Here is a 21,046-nt window from a genome sequence, read left to right on the forward strand (position 1 = left end):
CGTTGGAAGGCACAAAGTAAGCAGACAGGAGGAGAAGTCAGGATAGTGCGCAAGGGCATAGAAGGGAGCGGCTCAAGAAAAGAGAAGTGGAAACAGACAGCAAACTAGGCTGGAGAGAGACCTGAGACAAAGAGATCTGAATTATACGAGAGCCGACCAGGGGAAACACAAATTATGCAGTCAAGTTTCCCACATTTGGGGAAATCGCAGGGGCAGCACACCCAGAGTGCAATGGGTGAGCCTTGCCCTGGGAGAAGCACCTTCATAATCATAGTATCTCACCTGGCAGGTAAGTAGGAGTTGGGCTAGAGCTGGGGAGGGTCGCTGTTCGGGCACCCCCCTGTGAAGTGAAGGAGATCCAACTGAGGTAGCACAAGGGAACTCTCGAAAGAAGAACAAGGCTAGAGGAAGATCTGAGACAAAGAAATCTGACTTTTTCCAGAGCTGACCAGAGGAAAGCACAAACACAGTCCCCCACTACCACAAATAATGCTGTCGAGTTTCCCACATTTGGGGAAATCACAGGGGTCAGCATACCCAGAATGCAATGAATGAACCTCACCTTGGGAGAACAATCTTCATGACCATGGTATCGCCTATGCAAAATAAGTATGATTTGGGATAGGGCTGGGGAGGGCCGCTGCTCATGCACATCTCTGTCAAGTAAAGGAGATTCAACTGAGGCAGCACAAGGGAACTCTCATCTTGGGACAACAACTGCAGGGAGAACATATATTTTCAGATGAACATGGGAGGGCAGAAGGCTGCCTAATACTGAAGCACCCCCAAACAACAAACCAAATGCAACAACTAGTGCAAGCATTCCTGGGGGAAGGCCTGCCGCAGATGGATTTGCATATGGTGATGTCATCCAAGCAGTGGGTCAAAGTTGGCTTCAACCCTCGTCTGCATATGAAAAGAGAAAAGGGGCGTGCAGGGCATGGTGGCCTTTTGCGGCGCTTGGCTGACCCCTAGTTTGCATTAAACACCTCCACCCTCCTTTGGTGTGGGGCTCATGTTGGCTATGCCCCAGCCCCTGAAGCATTCAAGCTGATTTCTTGCAGCAGCTGGGCACTGTAACAGCTCCAGAGCTGCTCTGTAAGGCAAGTAAAAGGGTGTGGGCCCTGCAGCACTACCTGTAGTTCGCATTGTGCGTTGGAAGGCACAAAGTAAGCAGACAGGAGGAGAAGTCAGGATAGTGCGCAAGGGCATAGAAGGGAGCGGCTCAAGAAAAGAGAAGTGGAAACAGACAGCAAACTAGGCTGGAGAGAGACCTGAGACAAAGAGATCTGAATTATACGAGAGCCGACCAGGGGAAACACAAATTATACAGTCAAGTTTCCCACATTTGGGGAAATCGCAGGAGCAGCACACCCAGAGTGCAATGGGTTAGCCTTGCCCTGGGAGAAGCACCTTCATGATCATAGTATCTCACCTGGCAGGTAAGTAGGAGTTGGGCTAGAGCTGGGGAGGGTCGCTGCTCGGGTACCCCCCTGTAAAGTGAAGGAGATCCAACTAAGGCAGCACAAGGGAACTCTCGAAAGAACAAGGCTAGAGGAAAATCTGAGACAAAGAAATCTGACTTTTACCAGAGCTGACCAGAGGAAAGCACAAACACAGTCCCCCACTACCACAAATAATGCAGCTGAGTTTCCCACATTTGGGGAAATCACAGGGGTCAGCATACCCAAAATGCAATGAATGAACCTCACCCTGGGAGAAAAATCTTCATGACCATGGTATCTCCTATGCAAAATAAGTATGATTTGGAATAGGGCTGGGGAGGGCCGCTGCTCATGCACATCTCTGTCAAGTAAAGGAGATTTAACTGAGGCAGCACAAGGGAACTCTCATCTGGGGACAACAACTGCAGGGAGAACACATATTTTCAGATGAACATGGGAGGGCAGAAGGCTGCCTAATACTGAAGCACCCCCAAACAACAAACCAAATGCAACAACTAGTGCAAGCATTCCTGGGGGAAGTTCTGCAGAAGACGGATTTGCATACGGTGATGTCATCCAAGCAGTGGGTCAAAGTTGGCTTCAACCCTCATCTGCATATGAAAAGAGAAAAGGGGCGTGCAGGGCATGGCGGCCTTTTGCGGTGCTTGGATGACCCCTAGTTCGCATTAAACACCTCCACCCTCCTTTGGTGTGGGGCTCATGTTGGCCATGCCCCATCCCCTGGAGCATTCAAGCTGATTTCTTGCAGCAGCTGGGCACTGTAACAGCTCCAGAGCTGCTCTGTAAGGCAAGTAAAAGGGTGTGGGCCCTGCAGCACTACCTGTAGTTTGCATTGTGCATTGGAAGGCACAAAGTAAGCAGACGGGAGGAGAAGTCAGGATAGTGCACAAGGGTATAGAAGGGAGCGGCTGAAGAAAAGAGAAGTGGAAACAGACAGCAAACTAGGCTGGAGAGAGACCTGAGACAAAGAGATCTGAATTATACGAGAGCCGACCAAGGGAAACACAAATTATGCAGTCAAGTTTCCCACATTTGGGGAAATCGCAGGGGCAGCACACCCAGAGTGCAATGGGTGAGCCTTGCCCTGGGAGAAGCACCTTCATGATCATAGTATCTCACCTGGCAGGTAAGTAGGAGTTGGGCTAGAGCTGGGGAGGGTCGCTGTTCGGGCACCCCCCTGTCAAGTGAAAGAGATCCAACTGAGGCAGCACAAGGGAACTCTCGAAAGAAGAACAAGGCTAGAGGAAGATCTGAGACAAAGAAATCTGACTTTTTCCAGAGCTGGCCAGAGGAAAGCACAAACACAGTCCCCCACTACCACAAATAATGCAGTCGAGTTTCCCACATTTGGGGATATCACAGGGGTCAGCATACCCAGAATGCAATGAATGAACCTCACCCTGGGAGAACAATCTTCATGACCATGGTATCGCCTATGCAAAATAAGTATGATTTGGGATAGGGCTGGGGAGGGCCGCTGCTCAGGCACATCTCTGTCAAGTAAAGGAGATTCAACTGAGGCAGCACAAGGGAACTCTCATCTGGGGACAACAACTGCAGGGAGAACACATATTTTCAGATGAACATGTGAGGGCAGAAGGCTGCCTAATACTGAAGCACCCCCAAACAACAAACCAAATGCAACAACTAGTGCAAGCATTCCTGGGGGAAGGCCTGCAGCAGATGGATTTGCATATGGTGATGTCATCCAAGCAGTGGGTCAAAGTTGGCTTCAACCCTCGTCTGCATATGAAAAGAGAAAAGGGGCGTGCAGGGCATGGCGGCCTTTTGCAGCGCTTGGATGACCCCTAGTTTGCATTACACACCTCCTCCCTCCTTCGGTGTGGGGCTCATGTTGGCTATGCCCCAGCCCCTGAAGCATTCAAGCTGATTTCTTGCAGCAGCTTGGCACTGCAACAGCTCCAGAGCTGCTCTGTAAGGCAAGTAAAAGGGTGTGGGCCCTGCAGCACTACCTGTAGTTTGCATTGTGCATTGGAAGGCACAAAGTAAGCAGACGGGAGGAGAAGTCAGGATAGTGCACAAGGGTATAGAAGGGAGCGGCTGAAGAAAAGAGAAGTGGAAACAGACAGCAAACTAGGCTGGAGAGAGACCTGAGACAAAGAGATCTGAATTATACGAGAGCCGACCAGGGGAAACACAAATTATGCAGTCAAGTTTCCCACATTTGGGGAAATCGCAGGAGCAGCACACCCAGAGTACAATGGGTGAGCCTTGCCCTGGGAGAAGCACCTTCATGATCATAGTATCTCACCTGGCAGGTAAGTAGGAGTTGGGCTAGAGCTGGGGAGGGTCGCTGCTCGGGCACCCCCCTGTAAAGTGAAGGAGATCCAACTGAGGCAGCACAAGGGAACTCTCGAAAGAAGAACAAGGCTAAAGGAAAATCTGAGACAAAGAAATCTGACTTTTACCAGAGCTGACCAGAGGAAAGCACAAACACAGTCTCCCACTACCACAAATAATGCAGTCAAGTTTCCCACATTTGGGGAAATCACAGGGGTCAGCATACCCAAAATGCAATGAATGAACCTCACCCTGGGAGAAAAATCTTCATGACCATGGTATCTCCTATGCAAAATAAGTATGATTTGGAATAGGGCTGGGGAGGGCCGCTGCTCATGCACATCTCTGTCAAGTAAAGGAGATTCAACTGAGGCAGCACAAGGGAACTCTCATCTTGGGACAACAACTGCAGGGAGAACATATATTTTCAGATGAACATGGGAGGGCAGAAGGCTGCCTAATACTGAAGCACCCCCAAACAACAAACCAAATGCAACAACTAGTGCAAGCATTCCTGGGGGAAGGCCTGCCGCAGATGGATTTGCATATGGTGATGTCATCCAAGCAGTGGGTCAAAGTTGGCTTCAACCCTCGTCTGCATATGAAAAGAGAAAAGGGGCGTGCAGGGCATGGTGGCCTTTTGCGGCGCTTGGCTGACCCCTAGTTTGCATTAAACACCTCCACCCTCCTTTGGTGTGGGGCTCATGTTGGCTATGCCCCAGCCCCTGAAGCATTCAAGCTGATTTCTTGCAGCAGCTGGGCACTGTAACAGCTCCAGAGCTGCTCTGTAAGGCAAGTAAAAGGGTCTGGGCCCTGCAGCACTACCTGTAGATCGCATTGTGCGTTGGAAGGCACAAAGTAAGCAGACAGGAGGAGAAGTCAGGATAGTGCGCAAGGGCATAGAAGGGAGCGGCTCAAGAAAAGAGAAGTGGAAACAGACAGCAAACTAGGCTGGAGAGAGACCTGAGACAAAGAGATCTGAATTATACGAGAGCCGACCAGGGGAAACACAAATTATGCAGTCAAGTTTCCCACATTTGGGGAAATCGCAGGGGCAGCACACCCAGAGTGCAATGGGTGAGCCTTGCCCTGGGAGAAGCACCTTCATAATCATAGTATCTCACCTGGCAGGTAAGTAGGAGTTGGGCTAGAGCTGGGGAGGGTCGCTGTTCGGGCACCCCCCTGTGAAGTGAAGGAGATCCAACTGAGGTAGCACAAGGGAACTCTCGAAAGAAGAACAAGGCTAGAGGAAGATCTGAGACAAAGAAATCTGACTTTTTCCAGAGCTGACCAGAGGAAAGCACAAACACAGTCCCCCACTACCACAAATAATGCTGTCGAGTTTCCCACATTTGGGGAAATCACAGGGGTCAGCATACCCAGAATGCAATGAATGAACCTCACCTTGGGAGAACAATCTTCATGACCATGGTATCGCCTATGCAAAATAAGTATGATTTGGGATAGGGCTGGGGAGGGCCGCTGCTCAGGCACATCTCTGTCAAGTAAAGGAGATTCAACTGAGGCAGCACAAGGGAACTCTCATCTGGGGACAACAACTGCAGGGAGAACACATATTTTCAGATGAACATGTGAGGGCAGAAGGCTGCCTAATACTGAAGCACCCCCAAACAACAAACCAAATGCAACAACTAGTGCAAGCATTCCTGGGGGAAGGCCTGCAGCAGATGGATTTGCATATGGTGATGTCATCCAAGCAGTGGGTCAAAGTTGGCTTCAACCCTCGTCTGCATATGAAAAGAGAAAAGGGGCGTGCAGGGCATGGCGGCCTTTTGCAGCGCTTGGATGACCCCTAGTTCGCATTACACACCTCCACCCTCCTTCGGTGTGGGGCTCATGTTGGCTATGCCCCAGCCCCTGAAGCATTCAAGCTGATTTCTTGCAGCAGCTGGGCACTGTAACTGCTCCAGAGCTACTCTGTAAGGCAAGTAAAAGGGTGTGGACCCTGCAGCACTACCTGTAGTTCGCATTGTGCGTTGGAAGGCACGAAGTAAGCAGACGGGAGAAGTCAGGATAGTGCGCAAGGGCATAGAAGGGAGCGGCTCAAGAAAAGAGAAGTGGAAACAGACAGCAAACTAGGCTGGAGAGAGACCTGAGACAAAGAGATCTGAATTATACGAGAGCCGACGAGGGGAAACACAAATTATGCAGTCAAGTTTCCCACATTTGGGGAAATCGCAGGAGCAGCACACCCAGAGTGCAATGGTTGAGCCTTGCCCTGGGAGAAGCACCTTCATGATCATAGTATCTCACCTGGCAGGTAAGTAGGAGTTGGGCTAGAGCTGGGGAGGGTCGCTGCTCGGGTTCCCCCCTGTGAAGTGAAGGAGATCCAACTGAGGCAGCACCAGGGAACTCTTGAAAGAAGAACAAGGCTAGAGGAAGATCTGAGACAAAGAAATCTGACTTTTACCAGAGCTGACCAGAGGAAAGCACAAACACAGTCTCCCACTACCACAAATAATGCAGTCAAGTTTCCCACATTTGGGGAAATCACAGGGGTCAGCATACCCAAAATGCAATGAATGAACCTCACCCTGGGAGAAAAATCTTCATGACCATGGTATCTCCTATGCAAAATAAGTATGATTTGGAATAGGGCTGGGGAGGGCCGCTGCTCATGCACATCTCTGTCAAGTAAAGGAGATTCAACTGAGGCAGCACAAGGGAACTCTCATCTTGGGACAACAACTGCAGGGAGAACATATATTTTCAGATGAACATGGGAGGGCAGAAGACTGCCTAATACTGAAGCACCCCCAAACAACAAACCAAATGCAACAACTAGTGCAAGCATTCCTGGGGGAAGGCCTGCCGCAGATGGATTTGCATATGGTGATGTCATCCAAGCAGTGGGTCAAAGTTGGCTTCAACCCTCGTCTGCATATGAAAAGAGAAAAGGGGCGTGCAGGGCATGGTGGCCTTTTGCGGCGCTTGGCTGACCCCTAGTTTGCATTAAACACCTCCACCCTCCTTTGGTGTGGGGCTCATGTTGGCTATGCCCCAGCCCCTGAAGCATTCAAGCTGATTTCTTGCAGCAGCTGGGCACTGTAACAGCTCCAGAGCTGCTCTGTAAGGCAAGTAAAAGGGTGTGGGCCCTGCAGCACTACCTGTAGTTCGCATTGTGCGTTGGAAGGCACAAAGTAAGCAGACAGGAGGAGAAGTCAGGATAGTGCGCAAGGGCATAGAAGGGAGCGGCTCAAGAAAAGAGAAGTGGAAACAGACAGCAAACTAGGCTGGAGAGAGACCTGAGACAAAGAGATCTGAATTATACGAGAGCCGACCAGGGGAAACACAAATTATACAGTCAAGTTTCCCACATTTGGGGAAATCGCAGGAGCAGCACACCCAGAGTGGAAAGGGTTAGCCTTGCCCTGGGAGAAGCACCTTCATGATCATAGTATCTCACCTGGCAGGTAAGTAGGAGTTGGGCTAGAGCTGGGGAGGGTCGCTGCTCGGGTACCCCCCTGTAAAGTGAAGGAGATCCAACTAAGGCAGCACAAGGGAACTCTCGAAAGAAGAACAAGGCTAGAGGAAAATCTGAGACAAAGAAATCTGACTTTTACCAGAGCTGACCAGAGGAAAGCACAAACACAGTCCCCCACTACCACAAATAATGCAGCTGAGTTTCCCACATTTGGGGAAATCACAGGGGTCAGCATACCCAAAATGCAATGAATGAACCTCACCCTGGGAGAAAAATCTTCATGACCATGGTATCTCCTATGCAAAATAAGTATGATTTGGAATAGGGCTGGGGAGGGCCGCTGCTCATGCACATCTCTGTCAAGTAAAGGAGATTTAACTGAGGCAGCACAAGGGAACTCTCATCTGGGGACAACAACTGCAGGGAGAACACATATTTTCAGATGAACATGGGAGGGCAGAAGGCTGCCTAATACTGAAGCACCCCCAAACAACAAACCAAATGCAACAACTAGTGCAAGCATTCCTGGGGGAAGTTCTGCAGAAGACGGATTTGCATACGGTGATGTCATCCAAGCAGTGGGTCAAAGTTGGCTTCAACCCTCATCTGCATATGAAAAGAGAAAAGGGGCGTGCAGGGCATGGCGGCCTTTTGCGGTGCTTGGATGACCCCTAGTTCGCATTAAACACCTCCACCCTCCTTTGGTGTGGGGCTCATGTTGGCCATGCCCCATCCCCTGAAGCATTCAAGCTGATTTCTTGCAGCAGCTGGGCACTGTAACAGCTCCAGAGCTGCTCTGTAAGGCAAGTAAAAGGGTGTGGGCCCTGCAGCACTACCTGTAGTTTGCATTGTGCATTGGAAGGCACAAAGTAAGCAGACGGGAGGAGAAGTCAGGATAGTGCACAAGGGTATAGAAGGGAGCGGCTGAAGAAAAGAGAAGTGGAAACAGACAGCAAACTAGGCTGGAGAGAGACCTGAGACAAAGAGATCTGAATTATACGAGAGCCGACTAAGGGAAACACAAATTATGCAGTCAAGTTTCCCACATTTGGGGAAATCGCAGGGGCAGCACACCCAGAGTGCAATGGGTGAGCCTTGCCCTGGGAGAAGCATCTTCATGATCATAGTATCTCACCTGGCAGGTAAGTAGGAGTTGGGCTAGAGCTGGGGAGGGTCGCTGTTCGGGCACCCCCCTGTCAAGTGAAAGAGATCCAACTGAGGCAGCACAAGGGAACTCTCGAAAGAAGAACAAGGCTAGAGGAAGATCTGAGACAAAGAAATCTGACTTTTTCCAGAGCTGGCCAGAGGAAAGCACAAACACAGTCCCCCACTACCACAAATAATGCAGTCGAGTTTCCCACATTTGGGGAAATCACAGGGGTCAGCATACCCAGAATGCAATGAATGAACCTCACCCTGGGAGAACAATCTTCATGACCATGGTATCGCCTATGCAAAATAAGTATGATTTGGGATAGGGCTGGGGAGGGCCGCTGCTCAGGCACATCTCTGTCAAGTAAAGGAGATTCAACTGAGGCAGCACAAGGGAACTCTCATCTGGGGACAACAACTGCAGGGAGAACACATATTTTCAGATGAACATGTGAGGGCAGAAGGCTGCCTAATACTGAAGCACCCCCAAACAACAAACCAAATGCAACAACTAGTGCAAGCATTCCTGGGGGAAGGCCTGCAGCAGATGGATTTGCATATGGTGATGTCATCCAAGCAGTGGGTCAAAGTTGGCTTCAACCCTCGTCTGCATATGAAAAGAGAAAAGGGGCGTGCAGGGCATGGCGGCCTTTTGCAGCGCTTGGATGACCCCTAGTTTGCATTACACACCTCCTCCCTCCTTCGGTGTGGGGCTCATGTTGGCTATGCCCCAGCCCCTGAAGCATTCAAGCTGATTTCTTGCAGCAGCTGGGCACTGTAACTGCTCCAGAGCTACTCTGTAAGGCAAGTAAAAGGGTGTGGGCCCTGCAGCACTACCTGTAGTTCGCATTGTGCGTTGGAAGGCACAAAGTAAGCAGACGGGAGAAGTCAGGATAGTGCGCAAGGGCATAGAAGGGAGCGGCTCAAGAAAAGAGAAGTGGAAACAGACAGCAAACTAGGCTGGAGAGAGACCTGAGACAAAGAGATCTGAATTATACGAGAGCCGACGAGGGGAAACACAAATTATGCAGTCAAGTTTCCCACATTTGGGGAAATCGCAGGAGCAGCACACCCAGAGTGCAATGGTTGAGCCTTGCCCTGGGAGAAGCACCTTCATGATCATAGTATCTCACCTGGCAGGTAAGTAGGAGTTGGGCTAGAGCTGGGGAGGGTCGCTGCTCGGGTTCCCCCCTGTGAAGTGAAGGAGATCCAACTGAAGCAGCACCAGGGAACTCTCGAAAGAAGAACAAGGCTAGAGGAAGATCTGAGACAAAGAAATCTGACTTTTACCAGAGCTGACCAGAGGAAAGCACAAACACAGTCCCCCACTACCACAAATAATGCAGTCGAGTTTCCCACATTTGGGAAAATCACAGGGGTCAGCATACCCAGAATGCAATGAATGAACCTCACCCTGGGAGAACAATCTTCATGACCATGGTATCTCCTATGCAAAATAAGTATGATTTGGGATAGGGCTGGTGAGGGCCGCTGCTCAGGCACATCTCTGTCAAGTAAAGGAGATTCAACTGAGGCAGCACAAGGGAACTCTCATCTGGGGACAACAACTGCAGGGAGACCACATCTTTTCAGATGAACATGGGAGGGCGGAAGGCAGCCTAATACTGAAGCACCATCAAATATCAAACCATGGCCCTCATTCCGAGTTGATCGCTCGCAAGGCGATTTTAGCAGAGTTACACACGCTAAGCCGCCGCCTACTGGGAGTGAATCTTAGCTTCTTAAAATTGCGACCGATGTATTCGCAATATTGCGATTACAAACTACTTAGCAGTTTCAGAGTAGCTTCAGACTTACTCGGCATCTGCGATCAGTTCAGTGCTTGTCGTTCCTGGTTTGACGTCACAAACACTCCCAGAGTTCGCCCAGACACTCCCCCGTTTCTCCGGCCACTCCTGCGTTTTTTCCGGAAACTGTAGCGTTTTTTCCCACACGCCCATAAAACGGCCTGTTTCCGCCCAGTAACACCCATTTCCTGTCAATCACATTACGATCGCCGGAGCGAAGAAAAAGCCGTGAGTAAAAATACTTTCTTCATTGTAAAATTACTTGGCGCAGTCGCAGTGCGAATATTGCGCATGCGTACTAAGCAGAATTTCACTGCGATGCGATGAAATTTACAGAGCGAACGACTCGGAATGAGGGCCCATATGCAACAACTAGTACAAGCACTCCTGGGGGAAGGTCTGCAGCAGACGGATTTGCATACGGTGATGTAAATCCAAGCAGTGGGCCAAAGTTGACTGGAACCCTCATCTGCATATGAAAAGAGAAAAGGGGCATGCAGGGCATGGCGGCCTTTTGCAGTGCTTGGATGACCCCTAGTTCGCATTAAACACCTCCACCCTCCTTTGGTGTGGGGCTCATGTTGGCCATGCCCCATCCCCTGATGCATTCAAGCTGATTTCTTGCAGCAGCTGGGCACTGTAACAGCTCCAGAGCTGTTCTGTAAGGCAAGTAAAAGGGTGTGGGCCCTGCAGCACCACCTGTTGTTCGCATTGTGCGTTGGAAGGCACAAATTAAGCAGACGGGAGGAGAAGTCAGGATAGTGCGCAAGGGCATTCTTTTCTCTTAGTCCGGGGGCAAGGCTTCAAAATGGGGTCTGCAACGGAGGAGACACAGGGGGCGTGGTCACAGCAGCTTTTCTCTACAGTCTGCACCAGCAGGAGCCTACACCATTTTTTATGATCACGCTGAACTGCAGTGCGACTGCAATTACAGCATGGTCAAGAAGGGAGGCGTCATGCTGGGTGGCCATGCCCTGTCACTGTGCAGGAGCCAGCACCGCTCACACACTAGTCCCCGGGTGCAGCCCCCAACCCCCGGGACACCCGGAGCAACAAAATGTAGATTCAGGCCACCAGGCCACGCCCCTACCTATGAAACCATGCCTCCTTTTTACCATTGCGCTGTTTATCTGCGCGCACTGCATTACAATCTCCCTCGCCACCTCTCTGGGTGTCACCAGTGATAGTGACACCTCTGCCATGCTTGTAGCAGCTGGTCCTAAGATCTACGCCTCAAGCCCTGAGTGTTTGCCCTTGTGACTTGTTGATCATCATAGCGAAGCAGATGCTTACAGAAAACTGCAGGGGCTTAGATTGAAAATAAAAACAATTGATGGGTATAAGGTAGAGAGGAGCGGGTTCGGTTCTCCGAGAACCGAATTCCCCACGAACTCCACGTGGTTTACATTGGTCCGAGGCAGGCTCGGTTGTTCCTGCCTGACTCGGAAAACCTGAACAAGGGAAAATGTCATCATCCCGCTGTCAGATTCTCGTGAGATTCGGATTCCATATAAAGAGCTGCGCGTTGCTGCCATTTTTACTCGTGCATTGAAGAGAGAGCGGAGAGGACGTGGCTATGTTCTCTCAGTGGAAATCTCAATATCAGTGCTCAGTATCAGTGGTTACTTATTGCTGCTCAGTAATACTAGTAGTGTGTCTCTCCTGCTCAGTGTCAGTTCTCAGTAGTATCCTCATCAGTGCTCAGTATCACTGCTCATTGTCTTGTGCTGCATTGTGGTGCTCAGCATACTACAGTACATTACTAATAGTCCAGTGCTGCATCTTGCTGCTCAGTGTCAGTTCTAGTATCCTCATCAGTGCTCACTATCACTGCTCATTGCATTGTGGTGTTCTGTATACTACAGTAACATAGTAATATAGTATATATAGAGGAGCGGGTTCGGTTCTCCGAGAACCGAATTCCCGACGAACTCCACGTGGTTTACACTGGTCCGAGGCAGGCTCGGTTGTTCCCGCCTGACTCGGAAAACCTGAACAAGGGAAAATGTCATCATCCCGCTGTCGGATTCTCGCGAGATTCGGATTCCATATAAAGAGCTGCGCGTTGCCGCCATTTTTACTCGTGCATTGAAGAGAGAGCGGAGAGGACGTGGCTATGTTCTCTCAGTGGAAATCTCAATATCAGTGCTCAGTATCAGTGGTTACTTATTGCTGCTCAGTAATACTAGTAGTGTGTCTCTCCTGCTCAGTGTCAGTTCTCAGTAGTATCCTCATCAGTGCTCAGTATCACTGCTCATTGTCTTGTGCTGCATTGTGGTGCTCAGCATACTACAGTACATTACTAATAGTCCAGTGCTGCATCTTGCTGCTCAGTGTCAGTTCTAGTATCCTCATCAGTGCTCACTATCACTGCTCATTACATTGTGGTGTTCTGTATACTACAGTAACATAGTAATATAGTAACATATGGTAACATAGTTTTTGAGGTTGAATAGAGGCAAATTGCCCATCGTGTTCAACCTGTTTTAAGTTGTGATGATTCTACATACTTGCTGAATAATGTTTTATGACTAGTTAGCTACTATAACTCATGTTACCCCCGGATTAACCATGTTGATATTTTAAGTATTATAACCTTGGATAGCTTTTTCATTCAGAAATGTATCCATTCCTTTTTTAAATCCAATTACAGAGTCCGCCATTACCACCTTCCCTGGCAGGGAATTCCACATCCTGATTGCCCTAACAGTGAAGATCATAGTATCTCACCTGGCAGGTAAGTAGGAGTTGGGCTAGAGCTGTGGAGGATTGCTGCTCGGGCACCCCTGTCAAGTGAAGGAGATCCAACTGAGGCAGCACAAGGGAACTTTCGAAAGAAGAACAAGGCTAGAGGAAGATCTGAGACAAAGAAATCTGACTTTTACCAGAGCTGACCAGAGGAAAGCACAAACACAGTCCCCCACTACCACAAATAATGCAGTCGAGTTTCCCACATTTGGGGAAATCACAGGGGTCAGCATACCCAGAGTGCAATGAATGAACCTCACCCTGGGAGAACAATCTTCATGACCATGGTATCTCCTATGCAAAATAAGTATGATTTGGGATAGGGCTGGGGAGGGCCGCTGCTCAGGCACATCTCTGTCAAGTAAAGGAGATTCAACTGAGGCAGCACAAGGGAACTCTCATCTGGGGACAACAACTGCAGGGAGAACACATATTTTCAGATGAACATGGGAGGGCAGAAGGCTGCCTAATACTGAAGCACCCCCAAACAACAAACCAAATGCAACTACTAGTGCAAGCATTCCTGGGGGAAGGCCTGCAGCAGACGGATTTGCATATGGTGATGTCATCCAAGCAGTGGGTCAAAGTTGGATTCAACCCTCGTCTGCATATGAAAATAAAAAAGGGGTGTGCAGGGCATGGCTGCCTTTTGCGGCGCTTGGATGACCCCTAGTTCGCATTAAACACCTCCACCCTCCTTCGGTGTGGGGCTCATGTTGGCTATGCCCCAGCCCCTGAAGCATTCAAGCTGATTTCTTGCAGCAGCTGGGCACTGTAACAGCTCCAGAGCTGCTCTGTAAAGCAAGTAAAAGGGTGTGGGCCCTGCAGCACTACCTGTAGTTTGCATTGTGCATTGGAAGGCACAAAGTAAGCAGACGGGAGAAGTAAGGATAGTGCGCAAGGCCATAGAATGGAGCGGCTTAAGAAAAGAGAAGTGGAAACAGACAGCAAACTAGGCTGGAGAGAGACCTGAGACAAAGAGATCTGAATTATACGAGAGCCGACCAGGGGAAACACAAATTATGCAGTCAAGTTTCCCACATTTGGGGAAATCGCAGGGGCAGCAAATCCAGAGTGCAATGGGTGAGCCTTGCCCTGGGAGAAGCACCTTCATGATTATAGTATCTCACCTGGCAGGTAAGTAGAAGTTGGGCTAGAGCTGGGGAGGGTCGCTGCTCGGGCACCCCCCTGTCAAGTGAAGGAGATCCAACTGAGGCAGCACAAGGGAACTCTCGAAAGAAGAACAAGGCTAGAGGAAGAACTGAAACAAAGAAATCTGACTTTTACCAGAGCTGACCAGAGGAAAGCACAAACACAGTCCCCCACTACCACAAATAATGCAGTTGAGTTTCCCACATTTGGGGAAATCACAGGGGTCAGCATACCCAGAGTGCAATGAATGAACCTCACCCTGGGAGAACAATCTTCATGACCATGGTATCTCCTATGCAAAATAAGTATGATTTGGGATAGGGCTGGGGAGGGCCGCTGCTCAGGCACATCTCTGTCAAGTAAAGGAGATTCAACTGAGGCAGCACAAGGGAACTCTCATCTGGGGACAACAACTGCAGGGAGAACACATATTTTCAGATGAACATGGGAGGGCAGAAGGCTGCCTAATACTGAAGCACCCCCAAACAACAAACCAAATGCAACTACTAGTGCAAGCATTCCTGGGGGAAGGCCTGCAGCAGACGGATTTGCATATGGTGATGTCATCCAAGCAGTGGGTCAAAGTTGGATTCAACCCTCGTCTGCATATGAAAATAAAAAAGGGGTGTGCAGGGCATGGCTGCCTTTTGCGGCGCTTGGATGACCCCTAGTTCGCATTAAACACCTCCACCCTCCTTCGGTGTGGGGCTCATGTTGGCTATGCCCCAGCCCCTGAAGCATTCAAGCTGATTTCTTGCAGCAGCTGGGCACTGTAACAGCTCCAGAGCTGCTCTGTAAAGCAAGTAAAAGGGTGTGGGCCCTGCAGCACTACCTGTAGTTTGCATTGTGCATTGGAAGGCACAAAGTAAGCAGACGGGAGAAGTAAGGATAGTGCGCAAGGCCATAGAATGGAGCGGCTTAAGAAAAGAGAAGTGGAAACAGACAGCAAACTAGGCTGGAGAGAGACCTGAGACAAAGAGATCTGAATTATACGAGAGCCGACCAGGGGAAACACAAATTATGCAGTCAAGTTTCCCACATTTGGGGAAATCGCAGGGGCAGCAAATCCAGAGTGCAATGGGTGAGCCTTGCCCTGGGAGAAGCACCTTCATGATTATAGTATCTCACCTGGCAGGTAAGTAGAAGTTGGGCTAGAGCTGGGGAGGGTCGCTGCTCGGGCACCCCCCTGTCAAGTGAAGGAGATCCAACTGAGGCAGCACAAGGGAACTCTCGAAAGAAGAACAAGGCTAGAGGAAGAACTGAAACAAAGAAATCTGACTTTTACCAGAGCTGACCAGAGGAAAGCACAAACACAGTCCCCCACTACCACAAATAATGCAGTTGAGTTTCCCACATTTGGGGAAATCACAGGGGTCAGCATACCCAGAATGCAATGAATGAACCTCACCCTGGGAGAACAATCTTCAAGACCATGGTCTCTCCTATGCAAAATAAGTATGATTTGGGATAGGGCTGGGGAGGGCCGCTGCTCAGGCACATCTCTGTCAAGTAAAGGAGATTCAACTGAGGCAGCACAAGGGAACTCTCATCTGGGGACAACAACTGCAGGGAGAACACATATTTTCAGATGAACATGGGAGGGCAGAAGGCTGCCTAATACTGAAGCACCCCCAAACAACAAACCAAATGCTACAACTAGTGCAAGCATTCCTGGGGGAAGGCCTGCAGCAGATGGATTTGCATATGGTGATGCCATCCAAGCAGTGGGTCAAAGTTGGCTTCAACCCTCGTCTGCATATGAAAAGAGAAAAGGGGCGTGCAGGGCATGGCGGCCTTTTGCGGCGCTTGGATGACCCCTAGTTAGCATTACACACCTCCACCCTCCTTCGGTGTGGGGCTCATGTTGGCTATGCCCCAGCCCCTGAAGCATTCAAGCTGATTTCTTGCAGCAGCTGGGCACTGTAACTGCTCCAGAGCTGCTCTGTAAGGCAAGTAAAAGGGTGTGGGCCCTGCAGCACTACCTGTAGATTGCATTGTGCGTTGGAAGGCACGAAGTAAGCAGACGGGAGAAGTCAGGATAGTGCGCAAGGGCATAGAAGGGAGCGGCTCAAGAAAAGAGAAGTGGAAACAGACAGCAAACTAGGCTGGAGATAGACCTGAGACAAAGAGATCTGAATTATACGAGAGCCGACCAAGGGAAACACAAATTATGCAGTCAAGTTTCCCACATTTGGGGAAATCACAGGGGCAGCACAACCAGAGTGCAATGGGTGAGCCTTGCCCTGGGAGAAGCACCTTCATGATCATAGTATCTCACCTGGCAGGTAAGTAGGAGTTGGGCTAGAGCTGGGGAGGGTCGCTGCTCGGGCACCCCCCTGTCAAGTGAAAGAGATCCAACTGAGGCAGCACAAGGGAACTCTCGAAAGAAGAACAAGGCTAGAGGAAGATCTGAGATAAAGAAATCTGATTTTTACCAGAGCTGACCAGAGGAAAGCACAAACACAGTCCCCCACTACCACAAATAATGCAGTCGAGTTTCCCACATTTGGGGAAATCACAGGGGTCAGCATACCCAGAATGCAATGAATGAACCTCACCCTGGGAGAACAATCTTCATGACCATGGTATCGCCTATGCAAAATAAGTATGATTTGGGATAGGGCTGGGGAGGGCCGCTGCTCAGGCACATCTCTGTCAAGTAAAGGAGATTCAACTGAGGCAGCACAAGGGAACTCTCATCTGGGGACAACAACTGCAGGGAGAACATATATTTTCAGATGAACATGGGAGGGCAGAAGGCTGCCTAATACTGAAGCACCCCCAAACAACAAACCAAATGCAACAACTAGTGCAAGCATTCCTGGGGGAAGGCCTGCAGCAGATGGATTTGCATATGGTGATGTCATCCAAACAGTGGGTCAAAGTTGGCTTCAACCCTCGTCTGCATATGAAAAGAGACAAGGGGCGTGCAGGGCATGGCGGCCTTTTGCGGCGCTTGGATGACCCCTAGTTCGCATTACACACCTCCACCCTCCTTCGGTGTGGGGCTCATGTTGGCTATTCCCCAGCCCCTGAAGCATTCAAGCTGATTTCTTGCAGCAGCTGGGCACTGTAACTGCTCCAGAGACGCTCTGTAAGGCAAGTAAAAGGGTGTGGGTCCTGCAGCACTACCTGTAGTTTGCATTGTGCGTTGGAAGGCACAAAGTAAGCAGACGGGAGAAGTCAGGATAGTGCGCAAGGGCATAGAAGGGAGCGGCTCAAGAAAAGAGAAGTAGAAACAGACAGCAAACTAGGCTGGAGAGAGACCTGAGACAAAGAGATCTGAATTATACGAGAGCCGACCAGGGGAAACACAAATTATGCAGTCAAGTTTCCCACATTTGGGGAAATCGCAGAAGCAGCACACCCAGAGTGCAATGGGTGAGCCTTGCCCTGGGAGAAGCACCTTCATGATCATAGTATCTCACCTGGCAGGTAAGTAGGAGTTGGGCTAGAGCTGGGGAGGGTCACTGCTCGAGCATCCCCCTGTCAAGTAAAGGAGATTCAACTGAGGCAGCACAAGGGAACTCTCATCTGGGGACAACAACTGCAGGGAGAACACATATTTTCAGATAAAAATCTTGGTCATGCTCTGGTTTCTCTTCAGAACGAACAAATCTTTCGCCTTTTACTAAAGATTTCCGTGGAGAGGAGCAAAACCGAGTTTTATCTCAATTTTTGCATGCCCCATCTTTTTGGGGTTTCTTTTATCGGTTTAAAGATAGAATGAGTGTGCTTTAATGTAAGCTCATTTGCATAGAAATGACAGTAAATGTTTGTTTCTTTTCAAACAGAACTTTCTTGACCATGCTACTTGCTTGAAAGATCTGGGAGCACATGGAATACAGTACAAACCATGCTTATAGCAAGGAGAAGACAGGTGAGAAATCTGCTTTCTTTCAAATTGTGCGCTCACTTTGATCTGAATGAGGACTGCTGGCACGGCACTCAGGCGACAGGTGGAATCTTGGTCATGCTCTGGTTTCTCTTCAGAACGAACAAATCTTTCGCCTTTTACTAAAGATTTCCGTGGAGAGGAGCAAAACTGAGTTTTATCTCAATTTTTGCATGTCCCATATTATTGGGGTTTCTTTTATCGGATTAAAGACAGAACGAGTGTGCTTTCTTGTTAGCTTTAATGTAAGTATATTTGCATAACAATGACAATAAATGTCTGTTTCTTTTCAAGCAGAACTTTCTTGACCATACTAATTGCTTGAAAGATCTGGGAGCACATGGAAAAGAGTACAAACCATGCTTATAGCAAGGGGAAGCCTGGTGAGAAATCTGCTTTCTTTCTTTCAAATTGGGTGCTCACTTTGAGCTGAATGAGGACTGCTGGCATGGCACTCAGGCGACAGGTGGAATCTTGGTCATGCTCTGGTTTCTCTTCAGAACGAACAAATCTTTCGCCTTTTACTAAAGATTTCCGTGGAGAGGAGCAAAACTGAGTTTTATCTCAATTTTTGCATGCCCCGTCTTATTGGGGTTTCTTTTATCAGTTTAAAGATAGAACGAGTGTGCTTTAATGTAAGCTCATTTGCGTAGAAATGACAGTAAATGTTTGTTTCTTTTCAAACAGAACTTTCTTGACTATACTAATTGCTTGAAAGATCTGGGAGCACATGGAAAAGAGTACAAACCATGTTTATAGCAAGGGGAAGCCTGGTGAGAAATCTGCTTTCTTTCTTTCAAATTGGGTGCTCACTTTGAGCTGAATGAGGACTGCTGGCATGGCACTCAGGCGACAGGTAGAATCTTGGTCATGCTGTGGTTTCTCTTCAGAACGAACAAATCTTTCGCCTTTTACTAAAGATTTCCGTGGAGAGGAGCAAAACTGAGTTTTATCTCAATTTTTGCATGCCCCATCTTATTGGGGTTTTATTTTATTGGTTTAAAGATAGAACGAGTGTGCTTTAATGTAAGATCATTTGCATAGAAATTACAGTAAATGTTTGTTTCTTTTCAAACAGAACTTTCTTGACCACACTAATTGTTTGAAAGATCTGGGAGCACATGGAAAAGAGTACAAACCATGTTTATAGCAAGGGGAAGCCTGGTGAGAAATCTGCTTTCTTTCATTCAAATTGGGTGCTCACTTTGAGCTGAATGAGAACTGCTGGCATGGCACTCAGGCGACAGGTGGAATCTTGGTCATGCTCTGGTTTCTCTTCAGAACTAACAAATATTTCGCCTTTTATTAAAGATTTCCGTGGAGAGGAGCAAAACTGAGTTTTATCTCAATTTTTGCATGCCCCATATTATTGGGGTTTCTTTTATCAGTTTAAAGACAGAACGAGTGTGCTTTCTTGTTAGCTTTAATGTAAGTTTATTTGCATAACAATGACAGTAAATGTTTGTTTCTTTTCAAACAGAACTTTCTTGACCATGCTACTTGCTTGAAAGATCTGGGAGCACATGGAAAACAGTACAAACCATGCAGTATCACAAGAGCCTTTATTTGATCTTTCATGAAGATAGAGCAGAATTGAGGACACGTCAACAATTTCTGCCGAAGGTGGTTCATCTTTCCACATGGTGCCTTTGGCCACTGACACCTTCGTTGAGTCAAAGTCTCTGGCTGTGGTCAGAACTTTGAAAATTTATGTCACCAGAACGGTTCAGATTAGGAAAACAGAGGCTCTGTTTGTCCTGTATGCTCCCAACATGATTGGGTGTCCTGCTTCCATGCAGACCATTATGCGCTGGATCTGTGGTAAGATTCAGCATGCTCATTCCACGGCAGGATTGCCGTTACTGAATTAGGTGAAGACCCATTCTACTAGAAAGGTGGGTTCATCCTGGGCAGCTGGTCGGGGAGTCTCGGCATTGCAACTTTGCCGAGCAGCTATTTAGTAAACACTTTTGCTAAGTTTTACAAGTTTGATACCTTGGCTGATGATAACCTCAAGTTGGGTCATTCGGTGCTGCAGAGTCGTACGCACTCTCCCACCCGTTCAAGAGCTTTGGTATAACCCCATGGTTCTTAATGTGACCCCAGCATCCTCTAGGTCGTATGAGAAAATAGGATTTTAATACCTACCGGTAAATCCTTTTCTCTTAGTACGTAGAGGATGCTGGGCACCCGTCCCAGTCCATACTGTGTCTGCAGTTATTACTTGTGGTTATACACATGTTGTGTTACGGTTCTGGTCAGCTTTTTGCTGCAATTGTTCATGCCGTTGGCTTGTGTTCTGTTGAATGCCACGTTCTGCGGCATGCTTAAGGTGTGAGCTGGTAAGATGCTCACCTTAGTTTAACTATAAATCCTTTCCTCGAAATGTCCGTCTCCCTGGGCACAGTTCCTATAACTGGAGTCTGGAGGAGGGGCATAGAGGGAGGAGCCAGTTCACACCCTTTGAAAGTCTTAAAGTGCCCATGTCTCTTGCGGATCCCGTCTATACCCCATGGTTCTTAATGTGACCCCAGCATCCTTTACGGACTAAGAGAAAAGGATGCCCTTGTGTACTATCCTGACTTCTCCTCCCGTCTGCTTACTTTGTGCCTTCCAACGCACAATGCGAACTACAGGTGGTGCTGCAGGGCCCACACCCTTTTACTTGCCTTACAGAGCAGCTCTGGAGCTGTTACAGTGCCCAGCTGCTGCAAGAAATCAGCTTGAATGCTTCAGGGGATGGGGCATGGCCAACATGAGCCCCACACCAAAGGAGGGTGGGGGTGTTTAATGCGAACAAGGGGTCATCCAAGCACTGCAAAAGGCCGCCATGCCCTGCATGCCCCTTTTCTCTATGGAATCCGAATCTCGCAAGAATCCGACAGCGGGATGATGACATTTTCCCTTGTTCAGGTTTTCCGAGTCAGGCGGGAACAACCGAGCCTGCCTCGGACCAGTGTAAACCACGTGGAGTTCGTGGGGAATTCGGTTCTCGGAGAACCGAACCCGCTCCTCTCTACCTTATACCCATCATTTTTTTTATTTTCAATCTAAGCCCCTGCAGTTTTCTGTAAGCATC

At 48.8% G+C, this 21,046-nt stretch overlaps 28 non-coding genes and 3 pseudogenes across 28 annotated transcripts; 5 read left to right on the forward strand and 26 right to left on the reverse strand.

Moving 5' to 3' along the window:
- Positions 1–134: 134 nt before the first annotated feature.
- Positions 135–297, reverse strand: LOC135023245 (U1 spliceosomal RNA). Its single transcript, XR_010220247.1, has one exon. It is a non-coding gene; the product is annotated as a U1 spliceosomal RNA (small nuclear RNA).
- A 152-nt stretch (positions 298–449) lies between these two features.
- Positions 450–613, reverse strand: LOC135023123 (U1 spliceosomal RNA). The gene has a single exon (XR_010220130.1). It is a non-coding gene; the product is annotated as a U1 spliceosomal RNA (small nuclear RNA).
- A 674-nt stretch (positions 614–1,287) lies between these two features.
- Positions 1,288–1,450, reverse strand: LOC135023265 (U1 spliceosomal RNA). The gene has a single exon (XR_010220265.1). It is a non-coding gene; the product is annotated as a U1 spliceosomal RNA (small nuclear RNA).
- Positions 1,451–1,599: 149 nt separating this feature from the next.
- On the reverse strand, positions 1,600–1,763 carry LOC135023000 (U1 spliceosomal RNA). Its single transcript, XR_010220009.1, has one exon. It is a non-coding gene; the product is annotated as a U1 spliceosomal RNA (small nuclear RNA).
- Positions 1,764–2,437: 674 nt separating this feature from the next.
- LOC135023196 (U1 spliceosomal RNA) lies at positions 2,438–2,600 on the reverse strand. Its single transcript, XR_010220200.1, has one exon. It is a non-coding gene; the product is annotated as a U1 spliceosomal RNA (small nuclear RNA).
- Positions 2,601–2,752: 152 nt separating this feature from the next.
- On the reverse strand, positions 2,753–2,916 carry LOC135023054 (U1 spliceosomal RNA). Its single transcript, XR_010220063.1, has one exon. It is a non-coding gene; the product is annotated as a U1 spliceosomal RNA (small nuclear RNA).
- A 674-nt stretch (positions 2,917–3,590) lies between these two features.
- On the reverse strand, positions 3,591–3,753 carry LOC135023215 (U1 spliceosomal RNA). Its single transcript, XR_010220218.1, has one exon. It is a non-coding gene; the product is annotated as a U1 spliceosomal RNA (small nuclear RNA).
- A 152-nt stretch (positions 3,754–3,905) lies between these two features.
- On the reverse strand, positions 3,906–4,069 carry LOC135023091 (U1 spliceosomal RNA). The gene has a single exon (XR_010220099.1). It is a non-coding gene; the product is annotated as a U1 spliceosomal RNA (small nuclear RNA).
- Positions 4,070–4,743: 674 nt separating this feature from the next.
- LOC135023246 (U1 spliceosomal RNA) lies at positions 4,744–4,906 on the reverse strand. Its single transcript, XR_010220248.1, has one exon. It is a non-coding gene; the product is annotated as a U1 spliceosomal RNA (small nuclear RNA).
- A 152-nt stretch (positions 4,907–5,058) lies between these two features.
- Positions 5,059–5,222, reverse strand: LOC135023124 (U1 spliceosomal RNA). The gene has a single exon (XR_010220131.1). It is a non-coding gene; the product is annotated as a U1 spliceosomal RNA (small nuclear RNA).
- Positions 5,223–5,920: 698 nt separating this feature from the next.
- On the reverse strand, positions 5,921–6,056 carry LOC135023288 (U1 spliceosomal RNA; annotated as a pseudogene).
- Positions 6,057–6,208: 152 nt separating this feature from the next.
- LOC135023092 (U1 spliceosomal RNA) lies at positions 6,209–6,372 on the reverse strand. The gene has a single exon (XR_010220100.1). It is a non-coding gene; the product is annotated as a U1 spliceosomal RNA (small nuclear RNA).
- A 674-nt stretch (positions 6,373–7,046) lies between these two features.
- On the reverse strand, positions 7,047–7,209 carry LOC135023351 (U1 spliceosomal RNA). Its single transcript, XR_010220319.1, has one exon. It is a non-coding gene; the product is annotated as a U1 spliceosomal RNA (small nuclear RNA).
- A 152-nt stretch (positions 7,210–7,361) lies between these two features.
- Positions 7,362–7,525, reverse strand: LOC135023001 (U1 spliceosomal RNA). Its single transcript, XR_010220010.1, has one exon. It is a non-coding gene; the product is annotated as a U1 spliceosomal RNA (small nuclear RNA).
- A 685-nt stretch (positions 7,526–8,210) lies between these two features.
- LOC135023180 (U1 spliceosomal RNA) lies at positions 8,211–8,362 on the reverse strand (annotated as a pseudogene).
- Positions 8,363–8,514: 152 nt separating this feature from the next.
- Positions 8,515–8,678, reverse strand: LOC135023036 (U1 spliceosomal RNA). The gene has a single exon (XR_010220044.1). It is a non-coding gene; the product is annotated as a U1 spliceosomal RNA (small nuclear RNA).
- Positions 8,679–9,376: 698 nt separating this feature from the next.
- Positions 9,377–9,512, reverse strand: LOC135023289 (U1 spliceosomal RNA; annotated as a pseudogene).
- Positions 9,513–9,664: 152 nt separating this feature from the next.
- LOC135023236 (U1 spliceosomal RNA) lies at positions 9,665–9,828 on the reverse strand. The gene has a single exon (XR_010220238.1). It is a non-coding gene; the product is annotated as a U1 spliceosomal RNA (small nuclear RNA).
- Positions 9,829–13,067: 3,239 nt separating this feature from the next.
- On the reverse strand, positions 13,068–13,231 carry LOC135023219 (U1 spliceosomal RNA). The gene has a single exon (XR_010220221.1). It is a non-coding gene; the product is annotated as a U1 spliceosomal RNA (small nuclear RNA).
- A 671-nt stretch (positions 13,232–13,902) lies between these two features.
- LOC135023329 (U1 spliceosomal RNA) lies at positions 13,903–14,065 on the reverse strand. The gene has a single exon (XR_010220300.1). It is a non-coding gene; the product is annotated as a U1 spliceosomal RNA (small nuclear RNA).
- Positions 14,066–14,217: 152 nt separating this feature from the next.
- Positions 14,218–14,381, reverse strand: LOC135022991 (U1 spliceosomal RNA). The gene has a single exon (XR_010220000.1). It is a non-coding gene; the product is annotated as a U1 spliceosomal RNA (small nuclear RNA).
- Positions 14,382–15,052: 671 nt separating this feature from the next.
- LOC135023330 (U1 spliceosomal RNA) lies at positions 15,053–15,215 on the reverse strand. Its single transcript, XR_010220301.1, has one exon. It is a non-coding gene; the product is annotated as a U1 spliceosomal RNA (small nuclear RNA).
- Positions 15,216–15,367: 152 nt separating this feature from the next.
- On the reverse strand, positions 15,368–15,531 carry LOC135022995 (U1 spliceosomal RNA). The gene has a single exon (XR_010220004.1). It is a non-coding gene; the product is annotated as a U1 spliceosomal RNA (small nuclear RNA).
- A 671-nt stretch (positions 15,532–16,202) lies between these two features.
- LOC135023312 (U1 spliceosomal RNA) lies at positions 16,203–16,365 on the reverse strand. Its single transcript, XR_010220288.1, has one exon. It is a non-coding gene; the product is annotated as a U1 spliceosomal RNA (small nuclear RNA).
- Positions 16,366–16,517: 152 nt separating this feature from the next.
- LOC135023037 (U1 spliceosomal RNA) lies at positions 16,518–16,681 on the reverse strand. Its single transcript, XR_010220045.1, has one exon. It is a non-coding gene; the product is annotated as a U1 spliceosomal RNA (small nuclear RNA).
- A 671-nt stretch (positions 16,682–17,352) lies between these two features.
- Positions 17,353–17,515, reverse strand: LOC135023237 (U1 spliceosomal RNA). The gene has a single exon (XR_010220239.1). It is a non-coding gene; the product is annotated as a U1 spliceosomal RNA (small nuclear RNA).
- Positions 17,516–17,659: 144 nt separating this feature from the next.
- LOC135023379 (U5 spliceosomal RNA) lies at positions 17,660–17,775 on the forward strand. The gene has a single exon (XR_010220333.1). It is a non-coding gene; the product is annotated as a U5 spliceosomal RNA (small nuclear RNA).
- Positions 17,776–18,045: 270 nt separating this feature from the next.
- LOC135023394 (U5 spliceosomal RNA) lies at positions 18,046–18,161 on the forward strand. Its single transcript, XR_010220348.1, has one exon. It is a non-coding gene; the product is annotated as a U5 spliceosomal RNA (small nuclear RNA).
- A 286-nt stretch (positions 18,162–18,447) lies between these two features.
- LOC135023388 (U5 spliceosomal RNA) lies at positions 18,448–18,563 on the forward strand. Its single transcript, XR_010220342.1, has one exon. It is a non-coding gene; the product is annotated as a U5 spliceosomal RNA (small nuclear RNA).
- Positions 18,564–18,837: 274 nt separating this feature from the next.
- Positions 18,838–18,953, forward strand: LOC135023399 (U5 spliceosomal RNA). The gene has a single exon (XR_010220353.1). It is a non-coding gene; the product is annotated as a U5 spliceosomal RNA (small nuclear RNA).
- A 275-nt stretch (positions 18,954–19,228) lies between these two features.
- Positions 19,229–19,344, forward strand: LOC135023412 (U5 spliceosomal RNA). Its single transcript, XR_010220366.1, has one exon. It is a non-coding gene; the product is annotated as a U5 spliceosomal RNA (small nuclear RNA).
- The last annotated feature ends 1,702 nt before the right edge of the window (positions 19,345–21,046 follow it).

The sequence above is a fragment of the Pseudophryne corroboree genome, unplaced genomic scaffold, assembly GCF_028390025.1.
Source record: "Pseudophryne corroboree isolate aPseCor3 unplaced genomic scaffold, aPseCor3.hap2 scaffold_396, whole genome shotgun sequence".
In the NCBI taxonomy this organism is placed as follows: Eukaryota; Metazoa; Chordata; class Amphibia; order Anura; family Myobatrachidae; genus Pseudophryne; species Pseudophryne corroboree.